At 43.3% G+C, this 15548-nt stretch overlaps 13 non-coding genes across 13 annotated transcripts; all 13 read right to left on the bottom strand.

Annotated features, from left to right (window-relative positions):
* Positions 1 to 299: 299 nt before the first annotated feature.
* trnai-aau (transfer RNA isoleucine (anticodon AAU)) lies at positions 300 to 373 on the bottom strand. Its single transcript has one exon. It is a non-coding gene; the product is annotated as a tRNA-Ile (tRNA).
* A 1160-nt stretch (positions 374 to 1533) lies between these two features.
* On the bottom strand, positions 1534 to 1607 carry trnai-aau (transfer RNA isoleucine (anticodon AAU)). The gene has a single exon. It is a non-coding gene; the product is annotated as a tRNA-Ile (tRNA).
* A 1151-nt stretch (positions 1608 to 2758) lies between these two features.
* trnai-aau (transfer RNA isoleucine (anticodon AAU)) lies at positions 2759 to 2830 on the bottom strand. Its single transcript has one exon. It is a non-coding gene; the product is annotated as a tRNA-Ile (tRNA).
* Positions 2831 to 4026: 1196 nt separating this feature from the next.
* On the bottom strand, positions 4027 to 4100 carry trnai-aau (transfer RNA isoleucine (anticodon AAU)). Its single transcript has one exon. It is a non-coding gene; the product is annotated as a tRNA-Ile (tRNA).
* A 1140-nt stretch (positions 4101 to 5240) lies between these two features.
* trnai-aau (transfer RNA isoleucine (anticodon AAU)) lies at positions 5241 to 5314 on the bottom strand. Its single transcript has one exon. It is a non-coding gene; the product is annotated as a tRNA-Ile (tRNA).
* Positions 5315 to 6462: 1148 nt separating this feature from the next.
* trnai-aau (transfer RNA isoleucine (anticodon AAU)) lies at positions 6463 to 6536 on the bottom strand. The gene has a single exon. It is a non-coding gene; the product is annotated as a tRNA-Ile (tRNA).
* Positions 6537 to 7707: 1171 nt separating this feature from the next.
* Positions 7708 to 7781, bottom strand: trnai-aau (transfer RNA isoleucine (anticodon AAU)). The gene has a single exon. It is a non-coding gene; the product is annotated as a tRNA-Ile (tRNA).
* A 1205-nt stretch (positions 7782 to 8986) lies between these two features.
* Positions 8987 to 9060, bottom strand: trnai-aau (transfer RNA isoleucine (anticodon AAU)). Its single transcript has one exon. It is a non-coding gene; the product is annotated as a tRNA-Ile (tRNA).
* A 1207-nt stretch (positions 9061 to 10267) lies between these two features.
* trnai-aau (transfer RNA isoleucine (anticodon AAU)) lies at positions 10268 to 10344 on the bottom strand. Its single transcript has one exon. It is a non-coding gene; the product is annotated as a tRNA-Ile (tRNA).
* Positions 10345 to 11417: 1073 nt separating this feature from the next.
* Positions 11418 to 11491, bottom strand: trnai-aau (transfer RNA isoleucine (anticodon AAU)). Its single transcript has one exon. It is a non-coding gene; the product is annotated as a tRNA-Ile (tRNA).
* Positions 11492 to 12683: 1192 nt separating this feature from the next.
* On the bottom strand, positions 12684 to 12757 carry trnai-aau (transfer RNA isoleucine (anticodon AAU)). Its single transcript has one exon. It is a non-coding gene; the product is annotated as a tRNA-Ile (tRNA).
* A 1067-nt stretch (positions 12758 to 13824) lies between these two features.
* On the bottom strand, positions 13825 to 13898 carry trnai-aau (transfer RNA isoleucine (anticodon AAU)). Its single transcript has one exon. It is a non-coding gene; the product is annotated as a tRNA-Ile (tRNA).
* A 1212-nt stretch (positions 13899 to 15110) lies between these two features.
* Positions 15111 to 15184, bottom strand: trnai-aau (transfer RNA isoleucine (anticodon AAU)). The gene has a single exon. It is a non-coding gene; the product is annotated as a tRNA-Ile (tRNA).
* Positions 15185 to 15548: the final 364 nt, after the last annotated feature.

Genomic DNA, 15548 nt, shown 5'->3' with positions numbered 1-15548 from the left:
TGTGTGTGTAAATAATGAATGAATCAAATGATTGATGGACCCGTCTATCTGTTTCTTCACCATTCTGTCTCTCTGTCTCTTAGTCCATGAAGTCCCTGTCCTCCTCCCTTCCTTGTATAATAAAAAACGAATGAAAACTCCTACAATGAAAAAAAAACCCTCCTACATTAAAATGTCACTCCACAATGACCCAACAATCGACAACTCATACTACTAATTTAAAATGCACATTGTAAACCCCAATCAATAGAGTTGTGAGACACTGTAGACATACACAGTAGGGTAAAAACAAAATCATCTGGCCAGTACGGGTATCGAACCCACGACCTTCGCGTTATTAGCACGACGCTCTAACCAACTGAGCTAACCGGCCTTAGAAAATGCTCATTCTACAGATAAAGGTGGAAATAACTACACCGTACTAAATAAGAGGTCAAGACATTCCATAACAAATCCATCACCTATTGAGAAATAAACATGGAGAAGAGCCCCCTCAGCAAGCTGCTCCCGGAGCTCTGTTCACAAACACACCCCACAGGGCTCCAGGACAGAAACACAATTATGTGTGTGGATGAAGCACTTCATTTGGCATTGGGAAAAACACGAGATGAACTGCTTCAAACAAAGACCCGCGAAAGCTAAAGAACACTCCGTAATGTTCACAACGACATAAACTTTGAACTCGTGAAAAGTGAGAGATGCGGTCAAGAAACACTGGCACATGTTATCATCGGAAAGACAGAAAGAGAGAGTAAGGAGTGGAGAAAGACAGATAGAGAGAGTAAGGAGTGGAGAAAGAGAGAGTAAGGAGAGAAAGACAGAGAGAGAGAAGGAGTGGAGAAAGGCAGAAAGAAAGAGAGTAAGGAGTGGAGAAAGAGACAGAGTAAGGAGTGGAGAAAGAGAAAGTGGAGAAAGAGAGAGTAAGGAGTGGAGAAAGACAGAGAGAGAGTAAGGAGTGGAGAAAGACAGAGAGAGAGAGTAAGGAGTGGAGAAAGACAGAGTAAGGAGTGGAGAAAGAGAGAGTAATGAGTGGAGAAAGAGGGTGCAGCTGTCTGCTGGCTCTTTACCTCTCTGTACTTAATGCCCTTCTCTAGTTAATGTGTCACCAAGTGAGCATGGGGAAAGGTGTGTGTGTGTGTGTGTGTGTGTGTGTGTGTGTGTGTGTGTGTGTGTGTGTGTGTGTGTGTGTGTGTGTGTGTGTGTGTGTGTGTGTGTGTGTGTGTGTGTGTGTGTGTGTGTGTGTAAATAATGAATGAATCAAATGATTGATGGACCCGTCTATCTGTTTCTTCACCATTCTGTCTCTCTGTCTCTTAGTCCATGAAGTCCCTGTCCTCCTCCCTTCCTTGTATAATAAAAAACGAATGAAAACTCCTACAATGAAAAAAAAACCCTCCTACATTAAAATGTCACTCCACAATGACCCAACAATCGACAACTCATACTACTAATTTAAAATGCACATTGTAAACCCCAATCAATAGAGTTGTGAGACACTGTAGACATACACAGTAGGGTAAAAACAAAATCATCTGGCCAGTACGGGTATCGAACCCACGACCTTCGCGTTATTAGCACGACGCTCTAACCAACTGAGCTAACCGGCCTTAGAAAATGCTCATTCTACAGATAAAGGTGGAAATAACTACACCGTACTAAATAAGAGGTCAAGACATTCCATAACAAATCCATCACCTATTGAGAAATAAACATGGAGAAGAGCCCCCTCAGCAAGCTGCTCCCGGAGCTCTGTTCACAAACACACCCCACAGGGCTCCAGGACAGAAACACAATTATGTGTGTGGATGAAGCACTTCATTTGGCATTGGGAAAAACACGAGATGAACTGCTTCAAACAAAGACCCGCGAAAGCTAAAGAACACTCCGTAATGTTCACAACGACATAAACTTTGAACTCGTGAAAAGTGAGAGATGCGGTCAAGAAACACTGGCACATGTTATCATCGGAAAGACAGAAAGAGAGAGTAAGGAATGGAGAAAGAGAGAGTAAGGAGTGGAGAAAGAGAGAGTAAGGAGTGGAGAAAGACAGAGAGAGAGTAAGGAGTGGAGAAAGGCAGAAAGAGAGAGTAAGGAGTGGAGAAAGAGAGAGTAAGGAGTGGAGAAAGAGAAAGTAAGGAGTGGAGAAAGACAGAGAGAGAGAGTAAGGAGTGGAGAAAGACAGAGAGAGAGAGTAAGGAGTGGAGAAAGAGAGTAAGGAGTGGAGAAAGACAGAGAGAGGAGTGGAGAAGGAGTGGAGAGAAAGATAAAGAGAGAGAGTAGGGAGAAAGACAGAGAGAGGAGTAAAGTGGAGAAAGAGAGAGTAAGGGTGGAGAAAGAGGGTGCAGCTGTCTGCTGGCTCTTTACCTCTCTGTACTTAATGCCCTTCTCTAGTTAATGTGTCACCAAGTGAGCATGGGGTGTGTGTGGTGTGTGTGTGTGTGTGTGTGTGTGTGTGTGTGTGTGTGTGTAAATAAATGAATGAATCAAATGATTGATGGACCCGTCTATCTGTTTCTTCACCATTCTGTCTCTCTGTCTCTTAGTCCATGAAGTCCCTGTCCTCCTCCCTTCCTTGTATAATAAAAAACGAATGAAAATTCCTACAATGAAAAAAAACCCTCCTACATTAAAATGTCACTCCACAATGACCCAACAATCGACAACTCATACTACTAATTTAAAATGCACATTGTAAACCCCAATCAATAGAGTTGTGAGACACTGTAGACATACACAGTAGGGTAAAAACAAAATCATCTGGCCAGTACGGGTATCGAACACGACCTTCGCGTTATTAGCACGACGCTCTAACCAACTGAGCTAACCGGCCTTAGAAAATGCTCATTCTACAGATAAAGGTGGAAATAACTACACCGTACTAAATAAGAGGTCAAGACATTCCATAACAAATCCATCACCTATTGAGAAATAAACATGGAGAAGAGCCCCCTCAGCAAGCTGCTCCCGGAGCTCTGTTCACAAACACACCCCACAGGGCTCCAGGACAGAAACACAATTATGTGTGTGGATGAAGCACTTCATTTGGCATTGGGAAAAACACGAGATGAACTGCTTCAAACAAAGACCCGCGAAAGCTAAAGAACACTCCGTAATGTTCACAACGACATAAACTTTGAACTCGTGAAAAGTGAGAGATGCGGTCAAGAAACACTGGCACATGTTATCATCGGAAAGACAGAAAGAGAGAGTAAGGAATGGAGAAAGAGAGAGTAAGGAGTGGAGAAAGAGAGAGTAAGGAGTGGAGAAAGACAGAGAGTAAGGAGTGGAGAAAGACAGAAAGAGAGAGTAAGGAGTGGAGAAAGAGAGAGTAAGGAGTGGAGAAAGAGAAAGTAAGGAGTGGAGAAAGACAGAGAGAGAGAGTAAGGAGTGGAGAAAGAGACAGAAGAGAAAGAGAGAGTAAGGAGTGGAGAAAGAGACAGAGTAAGGAGTGGAGAAAGAGAGAGAGAGGAAAAGAGAGAGTAAGGAGTGGAGAAAGACAGAAAGAGAGTAAGGAGTGGAGAAAGACTAAATGAGAAGAGTAATGGGAGTGAGAAAGGGGAAAGGAGAAAGTGTGGCAGCTGTCTGAAAGACCTCTCTGTACTTAATGCCCTGTCTGTGTTAATGTGTTGAGCATGGGGAAAGGTGTGTGTGTGTGTGTGTGTTCTCTGTTAATGTGTCACCAAGTGAGTGTGTGGTGGTGTGTGTGTGTGTGTGTGTGTGTGTGTGTGTGTAAATAATGAATGAATCAAATGATTGATGGACCCGTCTATCTGTTTCTTCACCATTCTGTCTCTCTGTCTCTTAGTCCATGAAGTCCCTGTCCTCCTCCCTTCCTTGTATAATAAAAAACGAATGAAAATTCCTACAATGAAAAAAAAAAAAAACCCTCCTACATTAAAATGTCACTCCACAATGACCCAACAATCGACAACTCATACTACTAATTTAAAATGCACATTGTAAACCCCAATCAATAGAGTTGTGAGACACTGTAGACATACACAGTAGGGTAAAAACAAAATCATCTGGCCAGTACGGGTATCGAACCCACGACCTTCGCGTTATTAGCACGACGCTCTAACCAACTGAGCTAACCGGCCTTAGAAAATGCTCATTCTACAGATAAAGGTGGAAATAACTACACCGTACTAAATAAGAGGTCAAGACATTCCATAACAAATCCATCACCTATTGAGAAATAAACATGGAGAAGAGCCCCCTCAGCAAGCTGCTCCCGGAGCTCTGTTCACAAACACACCCCACAGGGCTCCAGGACAGAAACACAATTATGTGTGTGGATGAAGCACTTCATTTGGCATTGGGAAAAACACGAGATGAACTGCTTCAAACAAAGACCCGCGAAAGCTAAAGAACACTCCGTAATGTTCACAACGACATAAACTTTGAACTCGTGAAAAGTGAGAGATGCGGTCAAGAAACACTGGCACATGTTATCATCGGAAAGACAGAAAGAGAGAGTAAGGAATGGAGAAAGAGAGAGTAAGGAGTGGAGAAAGAGAGAGTAAGGAGTGGAGAAAGAGAGAGAGAGAGTAAGGAGTGGAGAAAGGCAGAAAGAGAGAGTAAGGAGTGGAGAAAGAGAGAGTAAGGGAGAAAGAGAAAGTAAGGAGTGGAGAAAGACAGAGAGAGAGAGTAAGGAGTGGAGAAAGACAGAAGTAAGGAGTGGAGAAAGACAGAGTAAGGAGTGGAGAAAAGAGAGAGTTGTAAGGAGAGAAAGAGAGAGTAAGGGGTGGAGAAAGAGGGTGCAGCTGTCTGCTGGCTCTTTACCTCTCTGTACTTAATGCCCTTCTCTAGTTAATGTGTCACCAAGTGAGCATGGGGAAAGGTGTGTGTGTGTGTGTGTGTGTGTGTGTGTGTGTGTGTGTGTGTGTGTGTGTGTGTGTGTGTGTGTGTGTGTGTGTGTGTGTGTGTGTGTGTGTGTGTGTGTGTGTGTAAATAATGAATGAATCAAATGATTGATGGACCCGTCTATCTGTTTCTTCACCATTCTGTCTCTCTGTCTCTTAGTCCATGAAGTCCCTGTCCTCCTCCCTTCCTTGTATAATAAAAAACGAATGAAAATTCCTACAATGAAAAAAAAACCTCCTACATTAAAATGTCACTCCACAATGACCCAACAATCGACAACTCATACTACTAATTTAAAATGCACATTGTAAACCCCAATCAATAGAGTTGTGAGACACTGTAGACATACACAGTAGGGTAAAAACAAAATCATCTGGCCAGTACGGGTATCGAACCCACGACCTTCGCGTTATTAGCACGACGCTCTAACCAACTGAGCTAACCGGCCTTAGAAAATGCTCATTCTACAGATAAAGGTGGAAATAACTACACCGTACTAAATAAGAGGTCAAGACATTCCATAACAAATCCATCACCTATTGAGAAATAAACATGGAGAAGAGCCCCCTCAGCAAGCTGCTCCCGGAGCTCTGTTCACAAACACACCCCACAGGGCTCCAGGACAGAAACACAATTATGTGTGTGGATGAAGCACTTCATTTGGCATTGGGAAAAACACGAGATGAACTGCTTCAAACAAAGACCCGCGAAAGCTAAAGAACACTCCGTAATGTTCACAACCACATAAACTTTGAACTCGTGAAAAGTGAGAGATGCGGTCAAGAAACACTGGCACATGTTATCATCGGAAAGACAGAAAGAGAGAGTAAGGAATGGAGAAAGAGAGAGTAAGGAGTGGAGAAAGAGAGAGTAAGGAGTGGAGAAAGACAGAGAGAGAGTAAGGAGTGGAGAAAGGCAGAAAGAGAGAAGGAGTGGAGAAAGAGAGAGTGGAGAAAGAGAGTAAGGAAGTGGAGAAAGAGAAAGTAAGGAGTGGAGAAAGACAGAGAGAGAGAGTAAGGAGTGGATAAAGACAGAGAGAGAGAGTAAGGAGTGGAGAAAGACAGAGTAAGGAGTGGAGAAAGATAAAGAGAGAGAGTAAGGAGTGGAGAAAGATAAAGAGAGAGAGTAGGGAGTGGAGAAAGGCAGAAAGAGAGAGTAAGGAGTGGAGAAAGAGGGTGCAGCTGTCTGCTGGCTCTTTACCTCTCTGTACTTAATGCCCTTCTCTAGTTAATGTGTCACCAAGTGAGCATGGGGAAAGGTGTGTGTGTGTGTGTGTGTGTGTGTGTGTGTGTGTGTGTGTGTGTGTAAATAATGAATGAATCAAATGATTGATGGACCCGTCTATCTGTTTCTTCACCATTCTGTCTCTCTGTCTCTTAGTCCATGAAGTCCCTGTCCTCCTCCCTTCCTTGTATAATAAAAAACGAATGAAAACTCCTACAATGAAAAAAAAACCCTCCTACATTAAAATGTCACTCCACAATGACCCAACAATCGACAACTCATACTACTAATTTAAAATGCACATTGTAAACCCCAATCAATAGAGTTGTGAGACACTGTAGACATACACAGTAGGGTAAAAACAAAATCATCTGGCCAGTACGGGTATCGAACCCACGACCTTCGCGTTATTAGCACGACGCTCTAACCAACTGAGCTAACCGGCCTTAGAAAATGCTCATTCTACAGATAAAGGTGGAAATAACTACACCGTACTAAATAAGAGGTCAAGACATTCCATAACAAATCCATCACCTATTGAGAAATAAACATGGAGAAGAGCCCCTCAGCAAGCTGCTCCCGGAGCTCTGTTCACAAACACACCCCACAGGGCTCCAGGACAGAAACACAATTATGTGTGTGGATGAAGCACTTCATTTGGCATTGGGAAAAACACGAGATGAACTGCTTCAAACAAAGACCCGCGAAAGCTAAAGAACACTCCGTAATGTTCACAACGACATAAACTTTGAACTCGTGAAAAGTGAGAGATGCGGTCAAGAAACACTGGCACATGTTATCATCGGAAAGACAGAAAGAGAGAGTAAGGAATGGAGAAAGAGAGAGTAAGGAGTGGAGAAAGAGAGAGTAAGGAGTGGAGAAAGACAGAGAGAGAGTAAGGAGTGGAGAAAGGCAGAAAGAGAGAGTAAGGAGTGGAGAAAGAGAGTAAGGAGTGGAGAAAGAGAGAGAGTAAGGAGAAAGACAGAGAAAGTAAGGAGTGGAGAAAGACAGAGAAGAGAGAGTAAGGAGAGAAAGACAGAAGAGAGTAAGGAGTGGAGAAAGACAGAGTAAGGAGTAAGGAGAAAGAGAGAGTAATGGAGAAAGAGAGAGTGGAGAAAGAGAGAGTAAGGGGTGGAGAAAGAGGGTGCAGCTGTCTGCTGGCTCTTTACCTCTCTGTACTTAATGCCCTTCTCTAGTTAATGTGTCACCAAGTGAGCATGGGGAAAGGTGTGTGTGTGTGTGTGTGTGTGTGTGTGTGTGTGTGTGTGTGTGTGTGTGTGTGTGTGTGTGTGTGTGTGTGTGTGTGTGTGTGTGTGTGTGTGTGTGTAATAATGAATGAATCAAATGATTGATGGACCCGTCTATCTGTTTCTTCACCATTCTGTCTCTCTGTCTCTTAGTCCATGAAGTCCCTGTCCTCCTCCCTTCCTTGTATAATAAAAAACGAATGAAAACTCCTACAATGAAAAAAAAAACCCTCCTACATTAAAATGTCACTCCACAATGACCCAACAATCGACAACTCATACTACTAATTTAAAATGCACATTGTAAACCCCAATCAATAGAGTTGTGAGACACTGTAGACATACACAGTAGGGTAAAAACAAAATCATCTGGCCAGTACGGGTATCGAACCCACGACCTTCGCGTTATTAGCACGACGCTCTAACCAACTGAGCTAACCGGCCTTAGAAAATGCTCATTCTACAGATAAAGGTGGAAATAACTACACCGTACTAAATAAGAGGTCAAGACATTCCATAACAAATCCATCACCTATTGAGAAATAAACATGGAGAAGAGCCCCCTCAGCAAGCTGCTCCCGGAGCTCTGTTCACAAACACACCCCACAGGGCTCCAGGACAGAAACACAATTATGTGTGTGGATGAAGCACTTCATTTGGCATTGGGAAAAACACGAGATGAACTGCTTCAAACAAAGACCCGCGAAAGCTAAAGAACACTCCGTAATGTTCACAACGACATAAACTTTGAACTCGTGAAAAGTGAGAGATGCGGTCAAGAAACACTGGCACATGTTATCATCGGAAAGACAGAAAGAGAGAGTAAGGAATGGAGAAAGAGAGAGTAAGGAGTGGAGAAAGAGAGAGTAAGGAGTGGAGAAAGACAGAGAGAGAGTAAGGAGTGGAGAAAGGCAGAAAGAGAGAGTAAGGAGTGGAGAAAGAGAGAGTAAGGAGTGGAGAAAGAGAAAGTAAGGAGTGGAGAAAGACAGAGAGAGAGAGTAAGGAGTGGAGAAAGACAGAGAGAGAGAGTAAGGAGTGGAGAAAGACAGAGTAAGGAGTGGAGAAAGACAGAGAGTGGAGAAAGACAGAGAAGGAGTGGAGAAAGACAGAGAGAGAGAGTAGAGGAGTGGAGAAAGAGAGAGTAAGAGTGAGTGGAGAGAAAGAGGGTGCAGCTGTCTGCTGGCTCTTTACCTCTCTGTACTTAATGCCCTTCTCTAGTTAATGTGTCACCAAGTGAGCATGGGGAAAGGTGTGTGTGTGTGTGTGTGTGTGTGTGTGTGTGTGTGTGTGTGTGTGTGTGTGTGTGTGTGTGTGTGTGTGTGTGTGTGTGTGTGTGTGTGTGTGTGTGTGTGTGTGTGTAAATAATGAATGAATCAAATGATTGATGGACCCGTCTATCTGTTTCTTCACCATTCTGTCTCTCTGTCTCTTAGTCCATGAAGTCCCTGTCCTCCTCCCTTCCTTGTATAATAAAAAACGAATGAAAATTCCTACAATGAAAAAAAAACCCTCCTACATTAAAATGTCACTCCACAATGACCCAACAATCGACAACTCATACTACTAATTTAAAATGCACATTGTAAACCCCAATCAATAGAGTTGTGAGACACTGTAGACATACACAGTAGGGTAAAAACAAAATCATCTGGCCAGTACGGGTATCGAACCCACGACCTTCGCGTTATTAGCACGACGCTCTAACCAACTGAGCTAACCGGCCTTAGAAAATGCTCATTCTACAGATAAAGGTGGAAATAACTACACCGTACTAAATAAGAGGTCAAGACATTCCATAACAAATCCATCACCTATTGAGAAATAAACATGGAGAAGAGCCCCCTCAGCAAGCTGCTCCCGGAGCTCTGTTCACAAACACACCCCACAGGGCTCCAGGACAGAAACACAATTATGTGTGTGGATGAAGCACTTCATTTGGCATTGGGAAAAACACGAGATGAACTGCTTCAAACAAAGACCCGCGAAAGCTAAAGAACACTCCGTAATGTTCACAACGACATAAACTTTGAACTCGTGAAAAGTGAGAGATGCGGTCAAGAAACACTGGCACATGTTATCATCGGAAAGACAGAAAGAGAGAGTAAGGAATGGAGAAAGAGAGAGTAAGGAGTGGAGAAAGAGAGAGTAAAAGGAGTGGAGAAAGACAGAAGAGAGTAAGGAGTGGAGAAAGAGCAGAAAGAGAGAGTAAGGAGTGGAGAAAGAGAGTAAGGAGTGGAGAAAGACAGAGAAAGTAAGGAGTGGAGAAAGACAGAGAGAGAGAGTAAGGAGTGGAGAAAGACAGAGAGAGAGAGTAAGGAGTGGAGAAAGACAGAGTAAGGAGTGGAGAAAGATAAAGAGAGTAAGGAGTGGAGAAAGACAAAGAAGAGGAGAAAGAGAGTAAGGAGTGGAGAGAAAATGGTGAAAAGAGAGAGTAAGGAGTGGAGAAAGAGGGTGCAGCTGTCTGCTGGCTCTTTACCTCTCTGTAAATGCCCTTCTCTAGTTAATGTGTCACCAAGTGAGCATGGGGAAAGGTGTGTGTGTGTGTGTGTGTGTGTGTGTGTGTGTGTGTGTGTGTGTGTGTGTGTGTGTGTGTGTGTGTGTGTGTGTGTGTGTGTGTGTGTGTGTGTGTGTGTGTGTGTAAATAATGAATGAATCAAATGATTGATGGACCCGTCTATCTGTTTCTTCACCATTCTGTCTCTCTGTCTCTTAGTCCATGAAGTCCCTGTCCTCCTCCCTTCCTTGTATAATAAAAAACGAATGAAAATTCCTACAATGAAAAAAAAAACCCTCCTACATTAAAATGTCACTCCACAATGACCCAACAATCGACAACTCATACTACTAATTTAAAATGCACATTGTAAACCCCAATCAATAGAGTTGTGAGACACTGTAGACATACACAGTAGGGTAAAAACAAAATCATCTGGCCAGTACGGGTATCGAACCCACGACCTTCGCGTTATTAGCACGAAGGAGCTCTAACCAACTGAGCTAACCGGCCTTAGAAAATGCTCATTCTACAGATAAAGGTGGAAATAACTACACCGTACTAAATAAGAGGTCAAGACATTCCATAACAAATCCATCACCTATTGAGAAATAAACATGGAGAAGAGCCCCCTCAGCAAGCTGCTCCCGGAGCTCTGTTCACAAACACACCCCACAGGGCTCCAGGACAGAAACACAATTATGTGTGTGGATGAAGCACTTCATTTGGCATTGGGAAAAACACGAGATGAACTGCTTCAAACAAAGACCCGCGAAAGCTAAAGAACACTCCGTAATGTTCACAACGACATAAACTTTGAACTCGTGAAAAGTGAGAGATGCGGTCAAGAAACACTGGCACATGTTATCATCGGAAAGACAGAAAGAGAGAGTAAGGAATGGAGAAAGAGAGAGTAAGGGAGAAAGACAGAGAGAGAGGAGAAAGAGAGAGTAAGGAGTGGAGAAAGAGAGTAAGGAAGAAAGAGTGACAGAGAAAGGAGTGGAGAAAGAGAGAGAGAGAGAGTAAGTGGAGAGTAAGAAGAAAGAGAAAGTAAGTGAGTAAGGAGTGGAGAAAGAGGGTGCAGCTGTCTGCTGGCTCAGCTGTCTGCTGGCTCTTTACTCTCTGTACTTAATGCCCTTCTCTAGTTAATGTGTCACCAAGTGAGCATGGGGAAAGGTGTGTGTGTGTGTGTGTGTGTGTGTGTGTGTGTGTGTGTGTGTGTGTGTGTGTGTGTGTGTGTGTGTGTGTGTGTGTGTGTGTGTGTGTGTGTGTGTGTGTGTGTGTGTGTGTGTGTGTAAAATAATGAATGAATCAAATGATTGATGGACCCGTCTATCTGTTTCTTCACCATTCTGTCTCTCTGTCTCTTAGTCCATGAAGTCCCTGTCCTCCTCCCTTCCTTGTATAATAAAAAACGAATGAAAATTCCTACAATGAAAAAAAACCCTCCTACATTAAAATGTCACTCCACAATGACCCAACAATCGACAACTCATACTACTAATTTAAAATGCACATTGTAAACCCCAATCAATAGAGTTGTGAGACACTGTAGACATACACAGTAGGGTAAAAACAAAATCATCTGGCCAGTACGGGTATCGAACCCACGACCTTCGCGTTATTAGCACGACGCTCTAACCAACTGAGCTAACCGGCCTTAGAAAATGCTCATTCTACAGATAAAGGTGGAAATAACTACACCGTACTAAATAAGAGGTCAAGACATTCCATAACAAATCCATCACCTATTGAGAAATAAACATGGAGAAGAGCCCCTCAGCAAGCTGCTCCCGGAGCTCTGTTCACAAACACACCCCACAGGGCTCCAGGACAGAAACACAATTATGTGTGTGGATGAAGCACTTCATTTGGCATTGGGAAAAACACGAGATGAACTGCTTCAAACAAAGACCCGCGAAAGCTAAAGAACACTCCGTAATGTTCACAACGACATAAACTTTGAACTCGTGAAAAGTGAGAGATGCGGTCAAGAAACACTGGCACATGTTATCATCGGAAAGACAGAAAGAGAGAGTAAGGAATGGAGAAAGAGAGAGTAAGGAGTGGAGAAAGAGAGAGTAAGGAGTGGAGAAAGACAGAGAGAGAGTAAGGAGTGGAGAAAGGCAGAAAGAGAGAGTAAGGAGTGGAGAAAGAGAGAGTAAGGAGTGGAGAAAGAGAAAGTAAGGAGTGGAGAAAGACAGAGAGAGAGAGTAAGGAGTGGAAAAGAGACAGAGAGAGAGAGTAAGGAGTGGAGAAAGACAGAGTAAGGAGTGGAGAAAGAGAAGAGAAGAGAGAGAAGGAGTGGAGAAAGACAAAGAGAGAGAGTAAGGGGGAGTGGAGAAGGAGGGAGAAAGAGAGAGTAAGGAGTGGAGAAAGAGTGCAGCTGTCTGCTGGCTCTTTACCTCTCTGTACTTAATGCCCTTCTCTAGTTAATGTGTCACCAAGTGAGCATGGGGAAAGGTGTGTGTGTGTGTGTGTGTGTGTGTGTGTGTGTGTGTGTGTGTGTGTGTGTGTGTGTGTGTGTGTGTGTGTGTGTGTGTGTGTGTGTGTGTGTGTGTAAATAATGAATGAATCAAATGATTGATGGACCCGTCTATCTGTTTCTTCACCATTCTGTCTCTCTGTCTCTTAGTCCATGAAGTCCCTGTCCTCCTCCCTTCCTTGTATAATAAAAAACGAATGAAAACTCCTACAATGAAAAAAAAAACCCTCCTACATTAAAATGTCACTCCACAATGACCCAACAATCGACAACTCATACTACTAATTTAAAATGCACATTGTAAACCCCAATCAATAGAGTTGTGAGACACTGTAGACATACACAGTAGGGTAAAAACAAAATCATCTGGCCAGTACGGGTATCGAACCCACGACCTTCGCGTTATTAGCACGACGCTCTAACCAACTGAGCTAACCGGCCTTAGAAAATGCTCATTCTACAGATAAAGGTGGAAATAACTACACCGTACTAAATAAGAGGTCAAGACATTCCATAACAAATCCATCACCTATTGAGAAATAAACATGGAGAAGAGCCCCTCAGCAAGCTGCTCCCGGAGCTCTGTTCACAAACACACCCCACAGGGCTCCAGGACAGAAACACAATTATGTGTGTGGATGAAGCACTTCATTTGGCATTGGGAAAAACACGAGATGAACTGCTTCAAACAAAGACCCGCGAAAGCTAAAGAACACTCCGTAATGTTCACAACGACATAAACTTTGAACTCGTGAAAAGTGAGAGATGCGGTCAAGAAACACTGGCACATGTTATCATCGGAAAGACAGAAAGAGAGAGTAAGGAATGGAGAAAGAGAAGTAAGGAGTGGAGAAAGAGAGAGTAAGGAGTGGAGAAAGACAGAGAGTAAGGAGTGGAGAAAGACAGAGAGAGAGTAAGGAGGAGAAAGAGAGAGTAAGTGGAGAAAAGAGAAAGTAAGGAGTGGAGAAAGACAGAGAAGAAGGAGTGGAGAGAGAGAGAGAGTAAGAAAGACAGAGTAAGGAGTGGAGAAAGAGAGAGTAATGAGTAGAGGAGTGGAGAAAGAGAGAGTAAGGGGTGGAGAAAGAGGGTGCAGCTGTCTGCTGGCTCTTTACCTCTCTGTACTTAATGCCCTTCTCTAGTTAATGTGTCACCAAGTGAGCATGGGGAAAGGTGTGTGTGTGTGTGTGTGTGTGTGTGTGTGTGTGTGTGTGTGTGTGTAAATAATGAATGAATCAAATGATTGATGGACCCGTCTATCTGTTTCTTCACCATTCTGTCTCTCTGTCTCTTAGTCCATGAAGTCCCTGTCCTCCTCCCTTCCTTGTATAATAAAAAACGAATGAAAACTCCTACAATGAAAAAAAAACCCTCCTACATTAAAATGTCACTCCACAATGACCCAACAATCGACAACTCATACTACTAATTTAAAATGCACATTGTAAACCCCAATCAATAGAGTTGTGAGACACTGTAGACATACACAGTAGGGTAAAAACAAAATCATCTGGCCAGTACGGGTATCGAACCCACGACCTTCGCGTTATTAGCACGACGCTCTAACCAACTGAGCTAACCGGCCTTAGAAAATGCTCATTCTACAGATAAAGGTGGAAATAACTACACCGTACTAAATAAGAGGTCAAGACATTCCATAACAAATCCATCACCTATTGAGAAATAAACATGGAGAAGAGCCCCTCAGCAAGCTGCTCCCGGAGCTCTGTTCACAAACACACCCCACAGGGCTCCAGGACAGAAACACAATTATGTGTGTGGATGAAGCACTTCATTTGGCATTGGGAAAAACACGAGATGAACTGCTTCAAACAAAGACCCGCGAAAGCTAAAGAACACTCCGTAATGTTCACAACGACATAAACTTTGAACTCGTGAAAAGTGAGAGATGCGGTCAAGAAACACTGGCACATGTTATCATCGGAAAGACAGAAAGAGAGAGTAAGGAGTGGAGAAAGAGAGAGTAAGGAGTGGAGAAAGACAGAAAGAGAGAGTAAGGAGTGGAGAAAGACAGAGAGAGTAAGGAGTGGAGAAAGGCAGAAAGAGAGAGTAAGGAGTGGAGAAAGAGAGAGTAAGGAGTGGAGAAAGAGAAAGTAAGGAGTGGAGAAAGACAGAGAGAGAGAGTAAGGAGTGGAGAAAGACAGAGAGAGAGAGTAAGGAGTGGAGAAAGACAGAGTAAGGAGTGGAGAAAGATAAAAGAGAGAGTAAGGAGTGGAGAAAGATAAAGAGAGAGAGTAGGGAGTGGAGAAAGGCAGAAAGAGAGAGTAAGGAGTGGAGAAAGAGGGTGCAGCTGTCTGCTGGCTCTTTACCTCTCTGTACTTAATGCCCTTCTCTAGTTAATGTGTCACCAAGTGAGCATGGGGAAAGGTGTGTGTGTGTGTGTGTGTGTGTGTGTGTGTGTGTGTGTGTGTGTGTGTGTGTGTGTGTGTGTGTGTGTGTGTGTGTGTGTGTGTGTGTGTGTGTGTGTGTGTGTGTGTGTGTGTGTGTAAATAATGAATGAATCAAATGATTGATGGACCCGTCTATCTGTTTCTTCACCATTCTGTCTCTCTGTCTCTTAGTCCATGAAGTCCCTGTCCTCCTCCCTTCCTTGTATAATAAAAAACGAATGAAAACTCCTACAATGAAAAAAAACCCTCCTACATTAAAATGTCACTCCACAATGACCCAACAATCGACAACTCATACTACTAATTTAAAATGCACATTGTAAACCCCAATCAATAGAGTTGTGAGACACTGTAGACATACACAGTAGGGTAAAAACAAAATCATCTGGCCAGTACGGGTATCGAACCCACGACCTTCGCGTTATTAGCACGACGCTCTAACCAACTGAGCTAACCGGCCTTAGAAAATGCTCATTCTACAGATAAAGGTGGAAATAACTACACCGTACTAAATAAGAGGTCAAGACATTCCATAACAAATCCATCACCTATTGAGAAATAAACATGGAGAAGAGCCCCCTCAGCAAGCTGCTCCCGGAGCTCTGTTCACAAACACACCCCACAGGGCTCCAGGACAGAAACACAATTATGTGTGTGGATGAAGCACTTCATTTGGCATTGGGAAAAACACGAGATGAACTGCTTCAAACAAAGACCCGCGAAAGCTAAAGAACACTCCGTAATGTTCACAACGACATAAACTTTGAACTCGTGAAAAGTGAGAGATGCGGTCAAGAAACACTGGCACATGTTATCATCGGAAA

This window comes from Oncorhynchus masou, unplaced genomic scaffold (assembly GCF_036934945.1).
Source record: "Oncorhynchus masou masou isolate Uvic2021 unplaced genomic scaffold, UVic_Omas_1.1 unplaced_scaffold_823, whole genome shotgun sequence".
Lineage (NCBI taxonomy): Eukaryota > Metazoa > Chordata > Actinopteri > Salmoniformes > Salmonidae > Oncorhynchus > Oncorhynchus masou.
Note: the sequence above shows the minus strand (reverse complement) of the source record. Positions and strands in the feature narration are given on the sequence as shown.